The 13,019-nt window shown below is 42.6% G+C and overlaps 1 protein-coding gene across 21 annotated transcripts in view; it reads right to left on the reverse strand.

Annotated features, from left to right (window-relative positions):
• The window catches only part of PTPRF (protein tyrosine phosphatase, receptor type F), a 375,587-nt gene that overhangs the window by 274,600 nt on the left and 87,968 nt on the right, over window positions 1-13,019 (reverse strand). For 18 of the 21 annotated variants that reach the window (XM_017824689.1, XM_017824682.1, XM_017824688.1 and 15 more), the window contains exon 2: window positions 11,880-11,960. The gene's annotated coding sequence lies outside the window, so the exon portion shown is untranslated. Of the gene's footprint in view, window positions 1-5,109; window positions 5,395-11,879; window positions 11,961-12,585; window positions 12,704-13,019 lie in introns of those variants that run through there. The other 3 variants (XM_017824690.1, XM_017824669.1, XM_017824668.1) reach the window with 2 other exon arrangements.

Consider the following 13,019-nt stretch of genomic DNA (forward strand, 5'->3'; position numbering starts at 1 on the left):
ACCAGATTAAAACTGCTATTCCAGTCAGACTGCTTATCTAATGCTTGAAGAAAATGTGTACCTGTAATGCTCTCCTTCAAAACAAATGAGAAAATCAACTGTTACTTCAGATTCTTCATCTTAGAAAAAAAAATATTCTCTCTAATGAGACTACTAAATCTAAACTCTCTTCTATTAAAACTATGTATTTGCATAATCACAAACCTGTCTCAAGGAAACATTTTTAGGATGGATAAACACAGTACTCATACATGTTCATATAGGCTGAATTAGATTCAATAACTTTAATAAGAAAAAAGTGTACATGTAGTACAGTTTTACAATTAGCATCTGCTTTAGCATCTTTTTTTTAATAAGATGACATTCAAGCTATATGCATGTATCAGAGCCCTTTATCTCACAATGCCATTTTCCCCCAGAGCATTCATATCTCACTTCTATAAAATATCAGCACACAAGGGCTTGGAACCGGCTTTACCTGCAACAGAGACAACTCCCAGACTATCAATTTATAAAAGCACTGGAAAAGCGGTAAGAACAATATTGACAGATGGGCTCTCCTGCACTTTCCCTGAAAAAGCCTCGGTTCTGGAACCACCCTTCCCACAAATTAGTCTTTGGGGAATTGATGGATAACAATACATTTCAGTCTTTCAGACTTCAACAAAGTGGGCACAGAGTATTTCAGGTTTTGGGGTGGTTTTTTTGTTTCCCACAGCCCCCTTCCCCTGTAGTAAATTCAACTTTGAACCGTACTTTCAGGAAAAGATAAACTTAGCCATCAGCACGATTCACTTTTTTCTCCAGAATTTCAGTAACTTTGGAGGTTTTACTCAATGTATTAGATGTCCAGAGCTCTTTCCAGAACTCTGAAGCTACAACCCAGGGGCAACACTCATCCAAAACCGGCACCTGGGGTGTTTGGTCACTGAAGCTTTGGCAAGTCTGGGGACCACAGCATCGCCAAACCTACAATTTTTTTTTGGTTTAAATCACTTTCATTTAATTTGTACTCCCTCTGTATATCTGAAAAAACAGATGATACCTTCAGGTCTTCTTGCAAAAAAGCCCTACTGTAGGCAATACAAACTTAAGGACAAAAGGGCAACAATAAAATACCAACTCACTTCAACAGGACTTTACCTGTCCTACTTAAAGTTCCCAGGAGGAAGCCAGGGATATACTCGGGGAACTGAGCCATCCACTCCCACCTTATCTATGGACTGTGATTTTAACCTTGAGCCTATATTTAAATTGAGGACTTGTATTAAACAGCAGTGGGCACTCCCGACCTCAGGACATCAGTGTCCTCGGCAGCAGAAGGCACAGCACGTCCGTTGTCATTACCAGGTGTGCCTTAATTACTGCTATTACCGGCAGCCAGGGAAGGGCTGCAAGGCAGCTACTCTTCAAAGAGAAAAGGCAGCACAGGGCAGCACAGATCATTTCAGCAACTGTAAATACTTTGCCATCTGCAGAGTCACTGGAATTAAACAACAGTTTTGAAAATGCTCATTTATCCCTCCCTGTCCACACCGCGCACACAGGCGCACCTATGCTGACCATATCACCGTGGTATCCTCAGCTTCTCCATACCTGTGGTCTGATCCACAGGCCACACAAAGTAAATACAAACAAAGGTAAGCAGTGGCACACTCAACGGGTGGAGCACACAGCCCATCTATACATAAAAACAAACAATACTTCAACCAACTGTTATTTTTATCCGAACGTAAACTGAAGCACACAAAGTACATCTCCTGCCTTGCTCTTGCTGTAAGACTACAAGAAGAGAATTATTTAGTGTGGCAAAGGAAAATAAATTTCTTAAGAGCCGAGCTGAAGATCCAAGCCCCACACAGAAGGTGAGCTGAAGCTCACTGGAGCGTAAGGCACCCAGCCATGCCAAGGGCTCCTGTGGATACAACAATTCCTGATCAATTAGGCCGTTGTCTAATGGATACAGCTGCCAGCGTCTGCTCCGATGCCAGGAAGCAGCAGAGGGCTTGGAATCAACACTGGATTTCTAGGCAGTGCTTAAGGACTGCACTGAAAATGCATATGCCCTTCAAAAAAATGTATATGCATTTCTGAAGAAGTCTAAAGTATGGCACCGGGACCAAGAAATTCAGTGGGAAGAGGTCAGGGCAATTCAGCACTCTGGAAAAATCCCACTTGGGTCTCTGTCCTGGCAGTGGAGCAACAGGTAGCAATGACAGGTGCTGTCAGCCAGTCCAGGAGGTACAGGAAGACCCTACTCTATCCCATGCTTGGGGGCAGCAGGAATTTGCAGCCAGCGGGGCTGAGGATGAAGGTACCATGGCCAAGGCAGCTCCAGCAGCATCCAGAGGGGTGACAGCTCCTGGACCGTCAAAGGGGAGCCTCGCTCTTGCCGCCAAAATGAGCATGTGTTGGAAAACTGAGATGCAGAGACTCTCCTGTTCCTGAACAGGGATCATGGGTTTCTCTCTTCACTGGACTCATGACTTGCTCTGATCTAATTCAGCTTTTGAAAGGACAGTGAAAACTCCTGACTTCCAAACAAGTAAGTTTAACAGATCCTCTGTGCCTCAAAGTAGGTGGTTAAGCTACAAAAAATTACTCATTCCCTACAGTTACTGCCCATTGCCATTCCTGTAACAGCAGGATACCCATCTAACACATACAGACCTCAGTGTGCACTAATTTAATCTGCAGGTCCCTCTGCCTCTGGATAAAGGGCCAACTTTAACGCCGTGCTGCTGCCAGAGGGACATGAAAGGCTCCGGAGGAGTAATGGAAAGAACTTGTTTATCCACCCGAAAGCACCCATAATTAGGAAGTGATGGATGTTGCTAGTAAAAGTGAGTGATGTTTTTCAGGAGCTCTCTCATCTGTAACAGCACTGTTTTCAGATAAAATAACCCTTAGTGTCGGGCAGTGTCAGGAGTGTCTACAGCCAATCAGTCACTCTGTTATCCAGAAAACAATATGACGTTTTTGTCATAATATCTGTGGCATACGCTGTATCAGCCCTTCTTCACTGTCTCACCAGTCAGGGTCTCCACCCCAGCAAAGCCAATAACTGGTGTTCCTGAGATAAACAGATAAGTCAAGACTTCCAAAAACCTCAACCCCACTGCATGTGTAACAGAACTCCTTTTGAACAAAACACCTTTTACAAGAGCATAAAATCATATTTGCCATCTGGAGTTAATGACTCCCAAGTAAAACTCAGGAGAAAGCCCCGCTCGCCACTCCAGCACGCTGGACTGCAAAGCGGAACCACCACAAGGAACAGCTTGGTAGAAAGTCAACAAGATAAGCGGGATCATTTCCAACTCGGACACCATAAAATTTCACACTGTAACAACTTCATTTACAAGACTCTGACAAACATTAAACAAGGAGAACAAATACCTAACACAATTAACTGAGATTACACATATGGCCTGAAGTCTCTGTGCCACAGTGCAAGTGCCAATAGAGACTGTCCCAAGAGGGAGGATGGGGCAGCTTGGTAACTATGTGATCCTACAGACTGTCACAGCTACCACGGGTAGTAACCCCTTGATTACTGTGGCTCTGAACAAGGTGGCCTTGTCAGCTTTATGGCACCGCTTCAAAATCGAAACAAAACAAAAAACCCCATCAGCATGATTAAGGAAATGGGACAGATGAGCAAGACAGACCAATACCCTTTGGGAACGTTTCCTGTGGTCACCTGTCAAGCAGCCTGGCTGTGTTTTTAACTGATTAAATCAGACCTCGACAGAAACCTTAGTGTCAATTTCTCAATGTTCTAATAAGTGCATTGAATTCTTTCTAAGGTTCATGCACCAGACCACCCCTCCGACAACAACACTGTCCCCTTCTAAGAAGTCACCTTACAAAACTTGATGGAGCTTGAGAGAGTTAACATTTCATTACCTAAGACCCGTTCTTGACCTTTAAACACAGCCAATGTATATTAATATTTAACCACTGCATGTTAGAGATTACATATCACTATTACAAGTTCATAGCTATTACTTCTGCAAAACACTAAGAAAAAATAGATGCTGATGTCACTGATCACATGCTTTCTATTTATTGTGATGGGAAATAATCAGCTTCTCTGATTAGGTACATGTTTATTATATTACAAGGCAACAATCTCCTTCAAGCACCCAATCCAATCCACGTGCTTGACGCAAAGGTTTCTTAAAGGCTATGAATTTAAACACCTGTGTCCTAGAAAACATGCTTGGTGCTTCTAACAAAGCAAATGCTAAAGCACTGAAGAAATTTAAACATTTGATTATGCTGCTTCCTCTTGAAGCCTGATTGAGAAAACAAATGCTTTTATGTTATTAAGAGACACTACTCAAAGGGAAGCAATCCCAGTAATTCCTGGTCCTTCTGAACCATTAATTAACATTACCTGGAGGAGCACTGCCACTCACACCTGGGACACCTGTAATTCAAAAATTTCATCCTCTACAGATAAGGAGGATGGAAATAGCTTATTAAAACTCTGAATAAAGCATGTGGGAAGGGACCTCAGGGCTTACTCTGAAGTCAAACCACGCTGTTCAGAGCCTTGCCAAGTTCACTTTTGAGTACTTCCTAAAATGGAAGCACCACAAGCTCTCTAGGCTCTTCAGTGCTCTTCCATGCTGAAGTTGAGCTTTTAGAATTTTCCTTGCTGCATCCTGGGCACTTTCCCCCTTTTCCCTTCCCTGTACTCCCCACAGAGTAGTTGGACACTGCCACCACCTCATCCACCTTCCGGGGACGGGTGACTGTGCTCAGGACCTCCCTCCCCCAGACATCTCCTGCTCCAGTCCTCAGCCCGATTCACCCCAGGTTTTGGCACCTTCTTTGACTTGCCTATGCCTTTCTCCTGTGGGATTCAAGTTACAGCATTCCCATAAACTAGGAGAATCTCTTGTCCATCCCCTGGTTGAGACAGCAACTGACCACTCATCTCCTCTTCCACAGGCTGGTTGGATTCAGCTCCAACAACATCCTCAGCCACATCCAGGGATGCCCCCAAGCCGACCCACGCTCCCCAATGTCCAATCCTTGCAGCTGGACACAGCGCCATGTCTGGGGCCTCAGCAGCACTGACAGCAACAGAACCATTACCTTTAATTACCGTCCTCTGCCTATGCTCCAGATGGAGCTCGTCCTCTCTGCCACTGTCAGCTGGTGCACAGGTGGTGACCCAGAGCTCGTCCCAAAGTGCTCTGCCACGGCTGTGCAGCCCTGCCACGTCCTCACCACTTTGTGTTTCCCCATTTCAGCTCAGTAAGCAACACACTGCAGATTTCCACATGCCTTTTCAATCCACTGTAGCCATTTAATTCTGAACTATGCTTCACAGTGCTTGAGCCCCTCTCAGTTTTGGGCTTACTTGCAGATTTAGTTAGTATTCCCTTGTCCACACCAGTAAAGAGAACAGCAAATAAAGCTCAGCCCAAGACAAACATGGGTGTATTCAGTCAATTCCTCATGCCATCTCCCTTCTTCCCCATTTTCAAAGTAAGTTACAGGTAACTACTCTTCAAACACAGTCCTTAAACTGTTTAATTATATTTACCATATAATTAAATACATATATTTTTGTATTCCACAGAAATGCCACATGAGGTTATGTCCAAAGTTACTGAAGTCAAGGCACATCATCAGAGGTACTGCTGCCCCCCTTCATCCTTATCATCTTCTAATCCTCCAGATTCCTGGAAACTGATTAAAAATTTTGTTCCAATTCCCTAAGCATTGCAGTTAGACTGACTAATCTATAACTCCCTGGATCTCCCTTTTTCAAACGGAGGTAATGCCTTTGCCCTTTTCAGTCCTCCAGGACCTCTCTTGCCCTTCCCAATTTCTAAAAGATAATTGTAAATGGTTCAAAGGTTGCTTGGCTAGTGCTGATGTACTCTAGGGCAAATTTCATCAGGCTCTGCCTATTTGAATACACCTATCTTATCTCCTTTTTCTGATCTATCCTTTTTTCTACTCTGCACTTTACTCCTATCACCTTGTTTAAATTAATTTTAATTAACGTGAAGACACGCTCAAGCAATACAATAGCTACATGATATCCATTTAGTATTTTACCTTTCAGCTGTAATGTTAGCAAAAAAAACAACTCTAGACTATTCACGTACCATGACTAGCTTTTTGGAGATGCAGAAGAACATTTAGAAAGATTTTTCTAAGCCAGGTTGAAGACTGTATATGGCTTAGACCAATCCTCAGCTGAAATGTCTGAAGGGAAAACAGTAAGAAATACAATAAACTCTTTGTCTGCGAAGGAAGATTTAAAGAATAATTTTAACTGCATTTTAGAAGGGACTCTTTTGTTGACTAAACTTAAAAAAAAAAAAAAAGCCAACACTTCCCCAGCAGATTAAGTGTTTGATAATCAAATGCACAATTTCCTGTAGATTGCCTGTTATCTAGCACTGATCATTGTCAAGGGTAGGGTACCAAATTAGACTGACCACTGGTCCAAATCAGCACAGCAAGTCCCACTCCTCCCTGAACACTGACAAGTATCTCAAAGCACATTACAATTTTTAGGCATCCACCTGTTCTAGCTATAATTTACCTTTCATCAACTGGAAATTACCATCCTCGTAGCTGAGACATGGCAAGATACTACAGGAGCATTGCTAGTCTGCTTCTATGCAAAGTAAAACAGACAGCCTTAGATCACATCCTCTGTGATTTCTATTTTGTTTTTCAGCAAAACAAACCAGACACGGTTGTGTGCCGTTACCACATCTCAGCTGAAGCACAGTAGCTTCTTAAACTGCTTCATTTCCATCCTCAAAGACCCATCAAGTTCTGTTCTGTGATCCCCTAGGCAGAAGATGCAACTGTTAATGGAGATTCTGGCTGTCATTCTCAAAAGCAGTTAGTGATCTGAATGCCTCAATTGCTAGTGTACCTAACCTGAAATACTTAAAAAGGTCCAATTTTCAGGAAATGATGAACACTCAAAAACTGCTGGGTGGTGGTTCCCACCCCCCTCAATGTATAAATCCAGAATCCATTTTACCTAATGTTTCCACATAGAAAATCTTTTGCAAGACTAAAACCCTAGTACCAGTCAAAAGAATGGGGAAAATAGTTTTCTTTTGCTAGCTGTGATGAAAATGCAACAAATCCATGCATTCTTCCGGTTTCACAAAATACAGCAGCCTCCTCTTGAACATGGATTTGTGAGTATTTTCTTCCAGAGCGATACACTGAAAACTCTCCTTTACAAAATATTATTATCAGCTTTCAGTGAAACCTACTTTACTGGACGTAATATAAAGCTTGATTTCCAGCACTGTCAGGCCAAAAAACCCACTCAATATTTCCAATCCATGTATTGCTGGTACTTGTCTTTACTACAAATGCCATTAGTTACCACCAGTAATCCCTGTCTTGCTACCTGCCTCCCCTGAAAAACAGATCATAATTAGGAGAAGCCTTGGATCTCATCCTTGAGTTAATGATGAATAAAACCAAGGTATGAACAGAGAGAACAGTCAGAACAGTGAAATACTGGTAGTCTCTGCTGCTGTTCCTTACTCCACTAGTGGAACAATTCAGACTCTATTTTAGTCAGAGGAGTTTGGTGTCATGCAATTGTTCAGTCACAGCTCAGCAAACCTCATTATTTCAGGCCTCTTTAGAAACGCAGAGTTTTGCCCGCGAGTACAATGGGATGTGTATCCGCTCGGTGTGGCACTCTGCCCCAGGAACAGCACAGCTGGTGCCTGTGATGGGCACAGCCCCGGGAGCTGGCACGGGCACCGGGAACCCCAGCACAGTCACAACTGCCTGCTTTTTAATCCGTCACCCTGCTGGGCTCTACTTCAAACCCAGAGTCTAACCAATACTGGCTGGTTTCAGCCAAGCCTATGCTGATAGCAGATAGAACGAAACCAAGTTAATTAGAGTTAAATGTAGCCTCAAAGGAGATCTCAGTACCAAAACTCCTTATGCACATTAACTTATACAGCATGTATTTTTAATGAGTTCAGCACTTGTCTCGAGTTTAGGAAACACACACATGGGGTGGCAGCTATTCAAAGCCGTTGCGCCAGAGCATGAGCAAGTGCTGACTCCGTGGGATGACAAGGTTATGCTGCCAGTTATGGTGATTCTACCTTTATTGCATAACCCTCAGACAACTAAATTAATTAAACAGGTAAAGTGACAGCACAAAAGCCACCTACCAACATACTGATCATATAATAGAAAGGGAAATGAAAAAGACCAGAGGGCTAAAAGCTTACATTCAATTTTACAAATATGGTTAAATCTTGTAACATCTCCAGCATCTGCTGATCCTCTTTTTCATAAATAAACTTTTGAAAATATATATTTCAGTAGACAGCTAAAGCAAACACCTTCAAAGCAGAAGGGAGTTTTACAACTGCGAATTTGGAGCTTTAAACCCCACCCTTCCCTCTCCACATACATTCTCCAACACACACCATGTGAAGCCAGGTAAATGGCCAGCAGTCATGCCCTTTGGGCTCCAATATATTGAAACAACCCACTTATTTGTGAGATAAAAGGACCTGCAATGATTCTTAAGTCAGAAAAATATATTTAGCCATATATAAATAAGGTTGAGCTATGTCAACAAATTCTGTCAATGCCCTTTTGAGCCCGTCATTTAAGTACAGCCAGAAAATACTGCTCACTGGATTACAGTGAAAAGTAATGGGTGACTTACTGCTTTGCTTTAAGTATTAGTATGTTCGAGCCAACGTGGCATTAACACACAATCAAACCACTTTGAAACACATGAGCTTTGTGCCAACGTTTTGTAGAAATACATAACCTCTATTACAGAAAACACCCCTTAAGGTAGAACATGGTATCGCAACACATTTTCCAAAATGTATAAAATTTAAAGAATAAAAATGTTTAAAGTATTTAAGAGGACAGTGTGACACATTGACAAGTCAGAATGAAAAAAAACCTAATCATGTAGAAGTCTCAGTTTTAACTGCGATTCCAGTGGTAACATTGCTTGTATAAAAATCCCTCAAACCATGATCATGTAGATAGACAGTACTTCCCTAGCAATTGCCAGTTCAAATGAAAAATCCTAACTTTTTCTTTTCATATTTTCAAGCAGTATTCCCTTTAATAAATTTATTAACCTCATTTATTGACCTCAAAATGCAACTATACAACAATTCTAATTTAAACAAATGACAAAAGATTGCTTCAGGATGCTCTGCTGTCTCAAAACTCCTGAAAACTTAATCTGTGTTCTGCTAATCTAGGTTACAATTTATCTTCAGGGGTTCTCCTGTAACATCATTCCTTGATGCTTTAGATTTAGCCTGACGTGATTGAAAAGGCTTCCTTTTCTTTCTTCTCTCATTCATCTGAAGAGCAGAAGTACACCTTGTTCCCAAGCTCCCCTGTCCCCTCCCCCCAGATCAGACAGACTTTATTAAGGAAATTATCTTAAAAGAAAACCCTACAGATAAACTATGACCTAGATCAGGGAGATTCTGCCCAATTTATGTTCAAAAAAGTTGATTTACTTTAAAAGATGTTATCGCATGTCACTCAAACTGTACTTTCAGCCACGGTTTTTATGGACTGAGTCTGTCATCTTTTATTTCCTAAAACCTGAGTTTACTTTAAGAATGACAGAAGACCTTCTCAGGGGCAGCTGAAAGCATTCATAACTGCACATGCCAGAAAGGAAGCGCTATAAAACCGAGAAGCCCTCAAGGACCACTGTTTTGCTGAGGAGCAGCATGACCAAGCTGCCGCCTCAGCTCCTGTGCAGTGTCACTGCTCTTGGTTCAGTTCTGTCACCATCCAAGGGGGGTGGCTGTCTCCAGCCTGACACTGCTCTAATACGCTTCTGAACGCAATATAAAACAAAGTGCAGATGATTAGTTCAGAAATGTCACCCCAAAGATGACAGGGATGCTGCTGTAATTCAGATACTGTCCAGGTTTGCACCTCACTGAGTCAGCCCGTCACTGAGATGCTGTCCAGTGCCAGCCTGGCTTCCTGCTGACAACTTCATGGAACAGGTGAGCCTGCAGCAAGTGCGGGAACTGGTGGGGAACAGGGGATCTGACCCATCTGTACCACTATGTACTCAGGACCTGTTCATCTCCCAAATCCTGAGCTGTGGGAAAAGGGGATGCAGTATTCCAGCTCTCTTCTTCAGTGGGCACAGCAGCCCAGAGCCTTCCTGCTCACACTCCTGCCTGCCCCCAAATGCAATCCTGCCAACCCCAGGCTCACCTGTGAGGAAAACCAAGCATGCCATATGCCACACCAGCACCTCCTTCCCTGGCCTGCTGCTTCAGTGAAACACGAGGTTTCTGAAAGCAGCCCTCCCTTCCTGTTGTCTCTGAGTAACCTCTCAGGTGGCACATCCCAAAACCTGAGCACCACCTCCTACTGCACCTGCCACTGCCCAACCCAGCACCATGGGATGGCAGGATCTATCCCACAAGGCTTTGAGCCCACAATCCCAGTAGCAGGCTTTCTCTAATCCTCAGGAGCACATCAGCAATACTTTCAAACACACAAGACATACCTACAGTAGGTGCTTCAGTCTCCACTTAAAGGACAGGAACCGTTCCTTGTTTTAGAGAAATGATGTTTGTTTCAAGCATCAGCATCTTAGCTAATGGGTTTTTGCTTCTCTTCTACACTCCACAAATACTGGGCTGAGTAATGCATAGCCTAATTGACTGTTAAGGTCATTGGCCTGCTCTTTAATCTTATTTAGTACACTTTGAGACAGTTCATGAGTCATTAGGGCTTCATTCTTGGGGACACAAGGACATGTAATATACATTAATAAAGAGCATAAATGTAATCTAATGTGTGTGTTTTATTTTACAGATTGCGAAATTAGAAAGGTGGCATTAAATATTTCTTTGCAATGTTATAACTTTAACAATGCTGATGATTTCAGTATACAATAAGAATATTTGTCAGAGCCTGCTGGTGTATTCCTAACTTATAACATTGCTCTACGTCTAAGAAAATTCTGTAAGTAGTAAAAGTCACACTTTAAATACCAACTTGAAGTGAAAAAAGGGCTCAAGGGAGACCTAACTTAAAAATTCCTTATTTGAAGGGGAAAAGAGAGACATTTTTCAAGCTGTTACTCATTATATTAGATTTTATGATGCAAATTATAATTCAGTGCGCGCATGTGTCAGGAACTTTGCAATACTTTTGAAAGGGATCAGAATCACTAATCAGGCACTGAAATCCAATTTCTGGGAGAATCTGGGAGCTCAAAGCCGAACATTTTCGCTGGTTTGGAAAGATCTTTGAAAAATAAAGTTAAACAGTAATTATACATAACTATGCTTGAGAAACTTTACACCTGTCTTGACATGAATCAGATCTTTGCATGGATGATGAAATTCTTGGCATTGCTTTAGGTGACTGGGATGGCATTAGCTTAGGCAGGGTAAGAATTCAACAGCCACAAGCCTAGACAGGTAGGATAAAGGAGTTACTGACTCAAAAGGCATGGCAGCTTATCTGTGGAAGTCTAAACATGTTAATCATTTAACATAAACAGATCTGCTGATATTTTTAGAAAGGCATTTCAACTCATAAGTAACAATGTTAAAAAAAGGACACCAGTAACCCTAATCATATTTTCCACAGGTCCTCTCAGCTCCTTGCAGATTGTTGCTACTAAAACTCGAACTGGGGGAAGGGAGGGAGGAGGAAAGAAAGAAAAAAAGCCAAAGACAGGTAGCTGGGTTTGGTATTAGTACAATAAAGAAGTTGTTGGCAATTAGCCTTTGACTGCTGGCTGTGCTACAGACTCCTGCAACCTTTGTCTCCCTCTGCCTCAGTTCCCAGTCTATAAAACGAAGGTGATAATGTTTCCCTACCTCACAGGAACGTTCTCAGAATAAATCCATAAATGCCTGGGAGACGCTGAGACACCACTGTGACAGAGGCCATAAAAATACCTAGGGGAAAAAAAAAAACAACAACATAAGAATAAGTGTCATAAGTGACCATAACAGCAGAGATGTTCACAGGTTAAATGCAAAACACAGAGGTTTAAATTTCATTTAATGACATGAGTTCTCCATCCTGGGGGAGAAGCAGTTCAGTTAAGCACATATTCCCATTACGACACTTTGAAAGCCATGACAGCAAGGGACAATTTCCCTTTTCCTCCTCGGACTCAACACGATAATCCACCACCAGGTACAAGTGGGAAAGCTGTTTCCTCTACAGGCCCTCCATGACAAGTATCACATCCAAGAACCCCAATCACAGCAATAGACCCCCACATACTGACAGTGCTCTTCCTCAGCCTCCATATCCAGTGCCTACTGCACAGCTGAGCTCCTCCAATAGTTAAAAAACTTCTTTCAGCCTAACATTTATTCCTGAACAGATTTTATCCATTTGTTTTCATGCCAACATTGATCCAGCAGCTTAAACAGCTTTTCCCTATCTCCGAAGTTTATTTCCCTGACAATAAAAAATGAATTACACCACCTCCCTGTCAGGGCTCATCTGCCCACCCAAACCAAGCAAGTTCTTGGAGTTTGCTCTCAGGTGACTCCCCATCCTCAATATTACCTGCCTCCTCTGTCACCCCACTTCAGCATCTTCTGCCCAGCCCTATCCTTGTGGCTTGCTCGCACCTTGTGACTTCACAAAGGTGTGTTTCTCCACCACTTCCAACTGGTAACCCCCTCCTTCCAACCCAGCTCAGAGCAAAAGTTTCTCTCCTAATGCCTCCTAAGGTTACAACTCCACATGCCATCACCATGGAAATAAGTCCCACTTTGACTGTTCTGGGTCTCAAGCTCTTTCTGAAATATATCCTGACCCTTCGCAGCTCTGACTGTGCCTCCTACCCGTCTGACCCGCAGTGCTCTGCTCTGTGGTGCCAGGGACATCACAGGGAACATGCACAGTCTCCCCCAAAACATACCTCCTATCTTCAGTATCAACTCAGCTTAGCAACTGATGGCTTGAGCTCAATTACACCACTAAGTGTTCTTTAACGT

Source organism: Lepidothrix coronata, unplaced genomic scaffold (genome assembly GCF_001604755.1).
Source record: "Lepidothrix coronata isolate B3197 unplaced genomic scaffold, Lepidothrix_coronata-1.0 Scaffold112, whole genome shotgun sequence".
NCBI lineage: Eukaryota > Metazoa > Chordata > Aves > Passeriformes > Pipridae > Lepidothrix > Lepidothrix coronata.